We start from the raw sequence: 12698 nt of genomic DNA, 5'->3' as shown, positions 1-12698 counted from the left end.
GAGCAACACAGGCTGTGAAAGCAACTGTTACTATTTCAAGGCAGTATTTATTAAAACTGTTTTAATTTGGCTTGTTATTTGTCTCATCTAAGTTGCAGTATTTTATTGGTGAGTAAAACAGATAAAGGCTTTCTTCTCTTGTTTTGGAGACAATGAAAGTAAATGTTACTTATTTTCAATTCTGTCATCCCAAGAGGGAAGTAGTCAAGTGTTCAGTGCTTTAAATACTGTGTATGATATTCCCTCTAAGCATTCCTTCAGTAGCTGCTAGTAGAACAGTCTGATGCAGATGAGGAAATTCCACCATGGAGACTACAGTTTAAAACGGACCAGCCAAAGTCTGCCGCTGAAGGAACTCTTTCTATTTCTGTCAGCGGAGACTTTGCACTGTCAGGGTATCTTATAAAGCCTGAGCCACATCAAAGCTTTAAATCAGTTGGTAAAAGCTCTAGTGCTACATCCATACCGCAGAGCCTTGTCAACTCAGTCATATGCAAAGCAATTGCCATCTTATTGTGTGCTGGAGTGTCATCTTCTAAGACTTGAAAGCATTTTTTCAATAACAGCATATTCTACATTTTTAAAAAGAAAGTTTCATTTTAAATGTGCAGTGTTGCCCAGAACTAGGCTTTGCTGCTTTGTTTTCCAGTTTCCTGTTTCTCCACTGCAAATGAATGATAGAGGTGCAAGAACTGCAGAAACAGACTTGCATGTAAATTGTCACCAGAAAGAAACCATGGCTGTCATCGAGTCCTGAAATGCCCAAGTTTCATCCAATTATTACATAAGTCGGACTAAAAATACCACTGTTGTAGTCAACACTTGGAAAACTGAAAGGGAGGGATTTTTTTTTTTTTTGAGATGTGTACATTGTGATTGTCCACCTTTTATAGGCAGCATAGAAGACTTTCTGTGCACAAATCAGGCTTGTAATGATGAGGAAATAGTTTGTTGAATTTATGCTTTGTGATGGAAGTCAGAGATGCAGTGACTGCAGGCAAGACAGCATCTTTGTAGTTAGCTTCAAAGAAATAGAGTGGTTTTTATCCTTATTTTTTAATCAAGGCACTTACTGAGTTACTTAAATAGCAGGTTTTTAGCAGTTATTTGTTTCTTGGTTTCTAGATCTTTCTTTTTAATTAGTTATACTTTGGCAAATCAAGATACCATTTCGAAAGACAGTGGGACTAGTAAAACTTTGCTGTCTGAAGGAAGGAGCTGAGCAATGAGAGATGATGAGATCCTGCTTCTACCACTGACTCACTGTGGCCTGGGGCAAGGCTGTCTCTCTTCACTGTCTGCAGAATGATGAAGATGATACTTGTCTTGTGGTAATTGGTAGCATGTGAGGCAGTTAATGTGATATTGGAGAAATGAAGTGTTCTGTATGTCTAAGGAGTAAGTAAGACAGAGGCTGCTAACTAGAAGATAAAATGATTTTGTCTCATTTCCAGAGAAAGACCCCCTATGTTCTGAGGTTAGTGCTTTACCCAAGTGAACTTCCTTTTTCAGATGTGTGAATGTTCTTTTTCAGAGTGGAAGATTCTTCCAGCCTTTTTTTTCCTAATCTCTCCCTTGTGTACTCATGTTAAGTTTTAGTTGATAATTTAAAAAACTTTGAAGGCCTAACTGATGCAGCCTCAACATCTTAACTACTACTCCATGCTGCATGGGGTTTATTGATATGACAGTAGTATTTGCAAGTCCAGTAGCTTCTGTTGGTACTTAGCAGAGCTTGTGAGCAAGCTTGAGCTCATGAGCTCTCATTGAGTACAGTTAGATCGTTGTGTAACAGGAGATGACAGCTGTAATGCATGTGAAAGGAAGGAACCATAATGCCACTTGTGAGGTCTGGTGAGAAGAACTCTAGTATTTCTTCATGTCCTCTTGACATCTGGGAAGTAGGAAACTCATTTCTTGTTGTTGCTCTTAGTATTGACAGAGTTGATCTAGAATATCTTTTGAGTGGGTGCTGCTTTGACAATTTTCATTATAATGCTCTGACTGGAAATTAAAATTAATGTTTTCAAAACTTTTTTTCAGGGAAGCAAGTAACTGATGCCAGACAGTTGTCCACACCAGTTTCATAATATATTCCTAACATGAGTTCAACTTCCAGATCCTAAAAAAAATCAGTTTATTTTTGCCAAGGTCTCTTCCTTACCAGATTCAGAAAGTTGTAGTTGTTGGGTAAAAATCTTGTTTTCTGAGAAGAGTGTGTTTGGAGTGTGACTGAGGTTAGAGGGTGTAAAAGCAGTAATTACAAAGTAGATTGACTCTGACGATTAATTTCTTAGTTGTGTTATAAACGAAGAATCAAGTCATGTTCTTCACAGGAACATGGAAGCATTCAGAGGAATGGTGTCCTTGAAAGAAGTAAGCTGTTCAGGACAGGCATGGGTTTTGTGTGTCTATGTGTGCCTTGTTTGGGGTTTTTTTTTTTGTGGGTGTACATTTGCTGCTAGTATTTAGATATCACCTGGCATAGTGGGTTCCTGTGCTGTGATGAGGATTCCTAGGTGCTGCAAAGTGAAGTAAGTACTCAGAAACAGTTAAATCAGATGGCTTAGATGAGAGTTGCTGAGAACAAAGGAAACATCAACAATGTGGTGACAGCATGGTGGGAGAAGAGTAGTGAAATATCTTTAATCATACCTTGCTGGCACATGGCATTTTCTTTTTTTTTTTTTTTTTTTGCTTCTCTGAAGAGATCAGAAGGATTCTGAGCTGGTCTGCAGTGACTCACTTGAAGTCACTTAATTCTGTGGGATTCTGCATGTAGAAAGTCCGTGCTTCTAAACTGTGTTGACCTTCCTTTCAGAGTCACAGCAGTTTTCAAGAATGGCCTATTTATGTGAAGAAAATCAGTGAAGTTTATTCCCCGTGGCAAAGAGTGTTGTTTGGTAGGTTCACAAAATGCAATGCAAAGGTGTGAGACTACCCTTGAGCTATTTTGTGTTTCTTTTATGTTCCTGGCATTCTTGCATGCTCTTAACTTGCAAAGTACTTCATGTAAGAAGGAGAGAGTGAACATAAGTTCTGTGATGGAAAGGGAAGGCAACATACTAATTTTGAATTAATGTAACATGGAATGTTCTGTGATGGCTGAAGGCACTAATTGTGCATTGTCTGAGTTACCTGGCTCTACTGCTCTTGTTTTCCTCTGCTAAGGCTGGTTTGTTTGTTTTCTAATTCAGATTAAAAAAAAGGAAAAAAAAAAAAGAGAGTCTAGGTGGGACCCTGCTCCCCTAAGATGTCCTTAATTTGAAAAAAAAGACGACACTATTTTGCTTATATCTTGAAGGGACTGGATTTTTTCTTGCTGAAGTCTAGTCTGGTATGAGAGCAGAGGGGATAGCGCTATCTTTTGCTTCCTGGACCAAGAAACAGAAAGGGCACTGTATGCTGCTTAGATAATAACATTGATAAGAAGGTTAAGTCTTTTAAATTCTAACAACGTATCTGTGTGTTACCTTGTCCAAAGAGATTTTCATCAGTCTGTTTTTTTAAAGAAAAAAGAAAAAGTGGGAAACATTGAGTGGGTATCAGCTTTTTCTTTAGGTGGAGTATTAAGCTCAAATCTAAGTGTAGGAGAAAAAAAATCTTCAAGTGCAAAATCAAAATCAGTCATGCAGGTGGGACAGATACCACAAATTGTTTTCAAATTTCAGAATGATTTGGATAGGTTCCTTTCAGTAGCTCCAAGTGATATCTGTCTACTGTTTCCATTAATGGTATAGATTCCTGAAGGGAAATGTTGATTAGCAAAGCACATCTGGTTTCCCGTTCTTCTGAAGTTTTTAGAAGAACTGGAAGCTTTGGTGTTGAGGCATTACACATCTGGGAGGATGCACTCCTCTATAAGTAAGTCTTTTTAGCGTATGTGGTGGAAATCATTGTAATAACTTAAACCATTGCTTTGGTTGATAATGACTTAGGTTGAGCTTTCTTTTTTTTTTGAGACTCCAGCCTTTGAAGATCTGCAGAGTTCTGGACTCGACATCCAATTTGGTGTAACAAAACTTCATATATTTTCAGCTCCCTGGTAATCAGCAAGGTTCTCTGCCATGAGAACAAATGATCAATTGCATGGTGAAAAGAACTTCCTGTGAGCTAGTCCAGCTTCTTGCTTAAGCTTTACAAGTCCTTTGCATGAAGTTTTGTTTGGAAAGACTTTTTGTTTTAGAGAAGTTTCTAGCACCCATTCAAAACTGCAGTGTGTACTCCTGTGTCCTGTAGGATTCTTAGGGGGACTTTAAGCTATTTCACCATTAAGAAAGCACTTATTTTGCTTTGTCTTGTAGTCCAACGTGCATAATTTCAGCTTTCATCGCTATCTATTGTTACATATTTCTCAGACTGGAATTCTTGAATTTTTTTGTCTAGCAGAGAAGAGACTTGAAGACTATATTGCCCCTTTTCCTTTTAATCAACTAAATAGATCACTGTTCATGGATTTCATTTAAAAGTTGAGTTGAATTTTTTTTTTTTTTTTTTTTTTTTTTGTTCCTTTTGTCAGATCTCATTTTAGTCTTTAAACTGTGCATTTCAGAGCTGGCCATAGTATTTCACTAGTAGCTGTACCAGTACTACAACACTTTTAATCCTATTTACTATTGTCTATTTATATTCTCAAGGATGAAGTTGGCCCTTTTGACCTAGCAGCATGGAGCTTTTCTGATTTAGGTGGGAAAACAGACCAGACTCATGTGTTTAAAATTGCTATACAGGGATGTCAAATCTGACCTGTTGTCAAGACTACCATGTATGTCTTGGGTTAGCTGCTGCAAGTACATGCTGAATGTATTTTTCGTCGTTGTTGTGGGGTTTTTTCATTTGTTTGTTTTCCCTAGCTGTCTAGAAGTAAAAAGGGGTCATTTTAAATTAAATGGCTTCAAAATATTTCACCTACTGGCTGATGGCTAGCCATTCCTACTTAGCCAAAGAGGTCTGAATTTCATCTAGGCCTATTAATAGCTTTCTGGAAGCCAGGGTCTCTTTTGCAGAATTGTCTTTTTCAACTGTTTGTAAACTTATCCTGTGAGAAACAATTTCTAATTTTTTTCCCTCTCCTCCATTCATAGCTGCCACCTGATTAGATATTCCATTGGCACCACATGAGTTTCTTTCACTGAACTCTCTTCAAGAAGAGTCTTTATAGGATCACTTTCCTTACACCTCTTTGTGGATTTCCAGTGATGTTCTGCTTAAAACACTGCCCACAAAACTGACAGTCACCAATCAAGGTAGTGGCAGTAGTTGCTGGGAGGGAAATCACTTACGAGCTAATGAGATGCAATTACAGCTGTCCTTGGTACACTGGCCTCTGATGCCTGTCAGAGGTGTCAGCTGGTTTGTTACCTGAACCTGCATGATCATTCATGCCTTCACACTTGACATGTTGACTGGTGTATGGTTTCATCCTCTGCAGCTCATCTAGTTGGCTGTGTATTGATGACCAGGCCTTCAGTTATTTGCTGCTCCCTCTGACTTCTCTTACGCTTGTCACTGAAAGCATCCCTGCTGGTCCTCAGGAGACTTGGCTCACCTTGAACCTTCTGCATCTTTTATGGCCTGCTGACCATTTGATTTCATAGTATTTTCCTGCACAGTATGAAGAAGCTATCAAAAGCTTGCTAGAAGTCTTTAGCAGAATCACCATTTTCAAATGCGCTTGCAAAAGATCTGTTTCTGGAGGGATGAGTTTACATCTGTTTTGGTTAAAAACAAGTTGATTTGCTATGAATGTTTTCATCTCATAAAACAATATGTTTAAAGACTGTTTTTCAGCCTAGAAGGCCTTAAATTCACTTAAGTTCACTTAGGAAGAAGCATGGCTTTTCTCCAGGGCTGTAGACCTTTCCTGATTTTTTATTTTCTTCTTTTCCATTTCTTCTGATTCAGTAGCATTGATAGAAGGAATAGGTGTAGGATGGGAGTGAGGTAGAAGAACTATCAGAGCAAAGATACTTTTTTTGGAGGCGAGGTGGTGGTGGTGGTTTTTCTTTTTTTCCTTTTGTGTTTTGTTTGTTTGGTTTTTTTAAGCTTGAAAGTGTAAACTGCCTTTTTCAATAATCAGAGTTAGGAATGTAGCTTCTGCCTAACTGTTAAAAACAATAAAATTGGTACATAGGCAAGCTGACATTTAATAACATATTGTGCAGGAGTGCTTGTGAATAATTGGATAGGGTTCCTGCAGTGCTAGGCATTGTACAAAATACTAATTCCTGCCCCTGAGATCTGTGTATGGGAAAGACAAAACCAAGGCAGTACAAACAAGTGTAAACAAGAGAGTGACAAGTGTAGTGGGGCAGGTGTCCTTGTTAGGCAGCTGTGTTGCTTTCTGGTCTCGATTAAGTGTGGATTCACTTAATGGAAGGAAGTGAAGGCAAGTTGCAGGGGAGCGGGAGGGAAAGGTGGGAGTAGTGTTGCAGTCAGCTATGGAGAAGCTGGATTTAGAAGTAGTGGGGGAGAAATCACGTCTGGCATTAAGCACCAAGCCGTTGCCTCTCAGTCTATTAGAGGGAGGGCTGGAGGAGGAAGAGGAGTGAGGATGAGGCTGGCTCACAAGGCCAGTGGCTTTCTTGTAGTCTGAAATGACTACACCATGAGATATGTTCCTTCTGTCCTTTGGACTGTGAGAACTGCTTCCCCAGCTTTGTTTACTCTTCAGTGTGAGCTGTGGCAATAAAAATATTTACAGTAATTAGAAAAACTAATCCTTTATGAGAATCTGAGGCAGTGATTATACCAATTACAAGTTGTCCTTATGCACTTCCTGGTGTGATGAAAAGCAATTGTTTATCCATGTGGTTCTCCCTCACCCTTTCTTCATTCCCTCGTTCTTTGCTATTTGAAAAACAAATACTTTCTCCCCTGCCTCTTTTACAAATGGCTGCTTAGTGACAAGGATGTTTCTGAAGATCTTGCTTTAACTGAGAGAAGTTGATCAATATGCAGTGTGGAAGGATGTGAAATTGAATTTTCCATCCCTTCTGGCTTGACATCTAGCTCCCACATTGCCAACAGTGAACCTGGAAGTAGCAGTGCTCTGTAGGACATGGATATTCCCCTGGGGTCTCTCCTCTTTTAAGGGGCTTACAGCTGAATCACAGTTGTCCCTCTTGTGGTGTCTGTGAATCATTATCACTTTCCTAATGATGGAACACTGTTCTCCTGTGGTCTGCTATAATAAAATGAGTCACTGAAATGTTGTCTAATTGCTGTTGAAATGTCTTAAGGTAATTTTCCTATTTAACTTATTTATTCTAAAGTGGTGCTTGTATTCATTTTGTGTTACTTACAATATATCTAGTTCTACAGCATCCCTTCCTGTAGATACGGATGGTGTGAACTTCAGAGGACAGATTTCCCTGGTGTTCGAGGGCAAAGGTGATTATCTTGTCTCTAAAGAGGAGCTTTCTTCCAAGGTCCTGGATTGATATTAGTGTAGGTAATTACAGTGAGGTAATTAAATGTTTCCATCTCTGAAATGGCTGAGGAAGTACCTGGTCCATGTTTTATTGCTTCAGAGAGGAATACCTTTTCTTGTTTAGTGTAGTGGATGGAGCAGGCTGTTGTTTTTGTTGCATTGTCTCTCCTTGATCAGTGATGGAAGAAGTCTCTTTCAAACACTGTGTAGTTGTCAAAATATGCTACAAATGCTATAGGTAGCACCTTAGCACTGAGAAGAAGAAGAAGGGGCCTTAGCTGTCACAGCTGTGAATCTCAGAGCCATGGTAGTTTTGGGGTTTTCTTTTATTTCTGATGCTCATACCTTAGGTGGGGAGGGCAGGAGATATGAACAGTGGACAAACACATAATCACATGGGAGGGTTTTGTGGATGGATAGCATCTTTGGAGAAAGTACCAACTTGGGTTCACCTCCATCTTGCAGCAGAGAAGTGAAGCTGTGGCTCTGCTGAAGCAGGATTGCTGCAGGGTAAGAAAGGGTGTTGAAGTCAATGCTGTAGGACTTGACTGCATGAAGGTTACCTGAGCCTCCAGCAGGGAAAACACTGCTAAGCCTGGTAACTGTGTTTTTGCTTTTCTTCATTTTCTTTTCTGTAGACAAGCCTATGCCCCTTGGGAGAAGCTATGAGGAGTATAACTGGCCCAAGACTAACTGCAGCTGTAAAGCAGTCTCTGGTGTGTTGTGCTATTGGCACTAAGCTAAATATTAAAAAGCAAGCTTAACCAAGAATGGCATATTCCACCAGGGAGCTGTGGCTGTTCCATCTGACTCTTCAAATTAATTCTAGAGCTCAGATACGAAGTTTGAGAGCAAGCAGCCTGGGGGCTCAAAGAATAAATTGCAAATTGAGAAGTGATATTTGAAGAATTTTGTGAGTGTAGGGGGGTGAGGGATTAATGTGCTTCAGGCATCCTAGTAGGGATGAAAGTCTAGTTTTTCTGTGGATAGTAGTTTTAATGTGGTGGTGTTGTTGTTGGTTTTGTTTTGCTTAAAACTTTGTGACACCTTGTCACTTGGTTTTGGGACAACTTAAAATTTTTATCTGAATTCAATGAATTTTCCACACAATCCCAGCCATTTGTTAAAGTAGTTATTTAAGTGAAAGAGCAAGCCTTCATGTTGAGTTTGAGGATACCTTGTCATAGTTCATGGGTTTTGTAACCTTTGTGGAACAGAAGAAGCATTTGTTCCAGATGCTGTAATATTTTCAAGAAGTAGTAACAGAAAAGGCAGTAAACGTGATGAGTTGGAATAACTCTTGCATTCACTTATTTGCGTATAATGTTCTGAATGCCAAAAACGTTGGAAACTTATCTTGCATCTCTTAAAAGATTCTATGAACTGATAGACACAGAATGGTGAACACAAAGTAAGGTGAGTATACCAAGGAAGGAATTCCTCAAGTCTTCATTAGTACTTAATTTCCACGACAACGTTTATCACCTACTTCTAAATCAATCAGTTTGTAGAATATTTTAAGAGATGGAAGATAAGTTTCCAAAGTTTTTGGCATTTGGAAAGTTATACGCAAATAAGTGAATGGAAGCGTTATTCCAATTCATCACGTTTACTGCCTTTTCTGTTACTATTTCTTGAAAATACTACAGCTACTCTGATGAGAATAAGAAAACTATTTTGGGGTTACAGGAAAAATAAGAAATTTAATATTTTTTTCTGGTCTTAGTTAGTCTTTCTTTTTCCCTTGTGAGAGGATTGCACAATATCACACACACCTAGCATAATAAATCTCCAGACTATGAAAACTGAAAACACTAGCAAACTTGTCACTGTTCCTTTTTCTTCTCTTGCACCTGGGGCTAAAACCAATGTTAGTTAGCTAAACAGAATTGCAGACTGTTTAGCTGCAAGGTGTCTATTGTTTTGGGGGCTGCTACACAATAAAATCCAACTGCTGCTTTTTTTCCTTGCATCAATTTCTAAAATGTTTAAAACTCTTTGCGAGGTGTTTAAAATGAAAGCCAACCTGGAGCAAATTTATGAGAAACAAATGGATGAGGGAGTGCAGAGGTGCTGCTGCTGACCTTACAGGTGGAATGGAATGTGCTTGTTTACAGCAGCATAAAAATAACCCCTCCAGGATGTGTTGCCTAGGCACGAATATCCATACAAGACTCTCCTCTTAGTTTATATCATTCTTATGTGAACAATACCAACTCAATCTGTTAATCTATGCATTTATTAATCCAGTAAGAATTGAAGTTGAAATATCTGAGATTTACCTCAAAGAGCCAAATGATGTCAGACTTCTGTGAGAAGTGTCAGACTATCTGATGGAGATGCTAGACTCTAACACTCAGCTTCTGTGACCTTGCTTTTCAGTGACATTCCTGGCTGTTGCTGTTTTTCCTGCTAGTTAGTTAATACAATAGCCCACTTTTCTGGCACAGCATTTTCAAGGCACTAAACCTATGGGCAAGGGAGCCTGTAGAGCATTCAAAAAGCAGGGCATGAGCTTCTTTTAGCATATTCATGTAACGTAACTTTCTGCATTGCTGTTCACTTCATCAGAGTGGTCACTCAGCTCAGCAGCCTTTCTGCTTTAGAGAAAGCTTTGACACATTTAAATTAGCATGCTCTGCTGCAGTGTATCAGCTGGGAGGGTTGTTTGTTTGAAGGGAATAATACGGAGACTTTTCTTGCCGAGGAATAAGAGACCTGCATTGGCATTGAGGTCTGGAATGTGCTAGCTTTAATGCTGCTACGTTCACTGATGGCTTGTTTTGTAGGCAAGCAACTTGTTGAACAAGTTTTCCCAAATAAATACAACCTATAAGATAATGAAGATTTGTGGTCAATTTCTTCCTTTTTGAAACACTATCTGAAGTAGGTTTTATGCTCCTCTTTTATAGGTAAGTCATTTTAATCTAGACTGGTTTTGTGGAAGTGCTTGGGGGTTTCCCTAGCTGTAGTTTGGAGACCAATGTGCACTTTGTACATGCCCTAAGCGGTGTTTTGGCATGGGAAAGATTCAGATTTAGCCCACATGGTTTGGGTATGTTACATTCAACTGGTTGTTACTCCTTACCTTTTCTGTGTTTGTTTGCAGATCTTAAATGATTACTTCAGCTGTTGGTCTCTGATTTGGATGTTGACATGCAAAGGAACACATGACTAATCACATGTAGCTGTAGAACTTCTTCCCTGAGTATTTTCCTGCTACATGTCTGGTTAATGGAAGCTTCTTCTGTGTCTTCTGTGTTTCCACTGAAAACCACACATCACCATCACTTCTGCAGACTAATTGAAGTGGTATAATTTTATATAGTGGAAGGAATGGAATGAAACTTCGTATAGTGATTATAGTTAGTTTGGGAGTTTAGATCAAAAGTATTTGGTTCATGAGATTTCTGCCTGACTTACTGTTATGTCTCTGAATTTTAACATGTGAGGAAAGTCACCTGCACTTAGCAGGTGTGGAAATTACAAGGTGAGAAGGAGATGGGCAAGGTATTGGATTCTGAAAGGATTCAGTTGGCAACAGAAGCTTAGAAAAACTAAAAAGAGAAAGCTGTTTTGTAGCAGGATAATTTCATGGTCTGACAAACCGTGTTCCCACAAACAAGTGTACTGTCATGGCTGTGGGTGGTAAGGGAAGGGAACACTGGAAATTAACTGCATAAGTAGGGATAGAAGGGATGAGAATACCTTTGGAGTGGTCCTGCTGCTGAACTGGGGACATGGTGTTAAGAAACCATGGTATGAGGAAGAACCCTAAAGGAATGTGCGCTCTTGTATTCAGGGTGCAGAGGCAGTATGCACGGTGGTTGTATATGGAGGAATTGACAGGGATTTTTTTTGTTTGTTTTTAAATTATTTTATTTTGGCAGGGGGCAGTGTTTGTTCTGTTTCAGTATTGCTAAAGTTAGATTGTTGAAGAACAACATGCAGCTGATGGCTGGACGTTTAATGGAGATTTCAGTCACCAAAGGGAAGCAACTCCATGAGCAATCCTTTAGGTTGTGAGAGAGGTAGGGGGAAAGTGTTGGCAAGGGTGAGCTGGGGAGGTAACAACCTTGTGGTGAAACAATTTTAACTGCTTGTATGGAAGAGAAAGAGCCAGAAATAAGTCACCTCTCTGCAGAGCCCACATGACTCTGCTTGCCTGTACCTAAAGACAAGTGGCTGCAGCAATTTGCAAAACTCATGTTAACATTGTTGATGCTATTCTACTGAGACCTAGCTTCCGTGCTTTACTGTTGAAATACTATTAAAAGATTAATACAGTGCTTCATCACTGCTGACAAAACAGCCCCATAGCAGCAGCAGAGCAACCTAGACTGCCTAATGCAGCAACAGCATAACCATATACTGTTTCCTCCTACAATATGAAAAGTGTGTTGTCCTGAGGAACATAGTGATGCCTTTTCCTGGTCTTAAAATCAAGAGTCATACATGGTTAGAAGGGGAAAAGGGATTTTACCTTCGTATTTATTTTTAAGGATCCTTAGGTGCACACGTCCAGGTCATATGCATCGAGATGCTCCCCGCCGAGTCTATCTCCCCAAAATTGGGTATAACATTATAGGCTTTTCTAATTAGCATATCTATCAAAGATTCCCCAATGAGAGGCTCAAGTGAGCCCCCCTCCCCAAGGAACCTTCCCCTGGATGGTTCTATCTTAGTTTACAGAATGTGTTCTGGAGAGGACCTTGGGGTGTGGGGCACACTGATCCCTAGCTACGAAGCTTCTAAAATGTTTAGTCTCTTAGCTTGACAAACAAGTCCAAGAATGTAGGCAAAAAGCACTAGGAATACAGAAGTTGTAAAAGGTATAACAGGGCTATAAAAGAAAAGGCAAAAATCTTCATGGCATCAATAGCGTACTTGCTGGTCTGTCTGCTCTAGCTGATGTTGAACATACCAAATGCTTATCTGTGCTAGAAGTTTTAAGAGTGGCTTCCCTGTACGTTGCTTTAATGTGAAACTACTTAAAAGTATTAGTTGATGGCTTCAAAAGTTGTCTTCAAGAATGTTAAGAGCATGTCAGTTGTAAAGTAACTTCTTCCCTTACTTAAAAAGATAAATTGGGTTGACTGTACTGTAAAAAAATTTACCAGGCTGCTACATTGATAAGTCATTACCAGACAGGGGGTTTTTAGTCCTTCCTTCCCACTTCCTCCCCCACGGTGAAAGTGCCTTTCAGTACAAGGGAGATGGAATTGTGATTTACGCTGCAGGCTGTTGTATGGTTGGGGAGAAATCC

At 39.5% G+C, this 12698-nt stretch overlaps 1 protein-coding gene across 1 annotated transcript in view; it reads left to right on the top strand.

The window, feature by feature from the left end:
* PHLPP1 (PH domain and leucine rich repeat protein phosphatase 1) overlaps positions 1-12698 on the top strand; it is a 141300-nt gene that overhangs the window by 39615 nt on the left and 88987 nt on the right. The window lies entirely within an intron of this gene.

This window comes from Coloeus monedula (genome assembly GCF_965178545.1).
Source record: "Coloeus monedula genome assembly, chromosome: 1".
Classification (NCBI taxonomy): Eukaryota; Metazoa; Chordata; class Aves; order Passeriformes; family Corvidae; genus Coloeus; species Coloeus monedula.
The sequence above is the reverse complement of the archived record's forward strand: the minus strand, read 5'-3'. Positions and strand labels throughout refer to the sequence as shown.